A 1,222-nucleotide genomic window follows, 5' to 3' on the forward strand; every position below is an offset into this window, starting at 1 on the left:
GAAAAATCCATCCTGGAGTTGGAGACTACACATGGGAAGGTTTTCCTTTATTTTTGTTGAAGAAGGAGTGAAATGTAGGGCCTACAATCATGAAATCTGGTCTGGATTTGTCTGTATTCCTTCTGAGCTGTCCAGGAGAAAGCTGCAAAAAAACAGGATTACATCTGCTGTCCCTCAGGCTGCTATTGATTCCAACCATTCTGCCCATAATCCTGAAGGATTTGCTAAGGGGATTCAGGAGTCTGAGACTCTGGGACTGCAAGACAGGAAAGGCAGAACAGCTGCTCTTCTCCTCTCTTCTGCAGCAGGAGAAAAACAACAGCAAAACCAACAGAAATGGAATAAAACAACCCAGAATTGTCTCTACTGTTGCTATCCTCCTCTCTGGTCTGTCACTGCTCCTTTTCACACTTGTTCTCCTCCTCTCCTCTCCTAGGGCAGGGCCTGGGGCAGACACAGCCAGAGGGTTCATGCAATGGGAAAAATGCTGCTGAGGTTGGAAAAGACCTCTGAGGTCATTGAGTCCAACCTGTGACCCATCACCACCTTCTCAGCTAGACCAGAGCACTGAGTGCCACATCCTGTTGTTCCCTGAACACCTCCAGGGATGGTGACTCCACCACCTCCCTGGGCAGCACATTCCACTGCCTGACAGCTCTTTCCATGGAGAAATTCCTCCTGATGTCCAATCTGAACCTCCCCTGGCACAGCTTGAGGTTGTTTTCTCTTGTCCTGTTGTTCCCTGGGAGCAGAGCCTGATCCCACCTGGCTGCACCTCCTGGCAGGGAGTTGTATGGAGCAGAAGGTTCCCCTAAACCTCCTTTTCTCCAGGCTGAGCCCTCCCAGCTCCCTCAGCTGCTCCTGCTGCTCCAGTCTCCAGCCCCTCAATGACCTTCTTGTCCTGTGCCTGGGACAAACCAGTGCCATTGGTCTCTTGCCCACCTGGGCACACCTGGGCTCATGTCCAGCCACTGTCACCAGCACCCACAGGGCCTTTCCCAGCTTTCCAGCCACTCTGCCCCAGGCCTGGAGCATTCCATGGGGTTCTTGTGACCCAAGGGCAGGACCTACCACTTGTCCTTGTTGCACCGTGGGCCTTGGCCCATGGATCTCATGGATCAGCCTGTCCTGATCCCTCTGCAGAGCCTTGGCCCATGGATCTCATGGATCAGCCTGTCCTGATCCCTCTGCATAGACTGGCCCCATTGATCCCATGGCTCCC

At 53.3% G+C, this 1,222-nt stretch overlaps 1 protein-coding gene across 1 annotated transcript in view; it reads right to left on the bottom strand.

Moving 5' to 3' along the window:
* The window catches only part of SYT11 (synaptotagmin XI), a gene marked incomplete at its 5' end in the record, with an annotated part of 6,884 nt that overhangs the window by 1,669 nt on the left and 3,993 nt on the right, over nt 1–1,222 (bottom strand). The gene's annotated exons all lie outside the window — the stretch shown is intronic.

This window comes from Acanthisitta chloris, unplaced genomic scaffold (assembly GCF_000695815.1).
Source record: "Acanthisitta chloris isolate BGI_N310 unplaced genomic scaffold, ASM69581v1 scaffold21322, whole genome shotgun sequence".
Classification (NCBI taxonomy): domain Eukaryota; kingdom Metazoa; phylum Chordata; class Aves; order Passeriformes; family Acanthisittidae; genus Acanthisitta; species Acanthisitta chloris.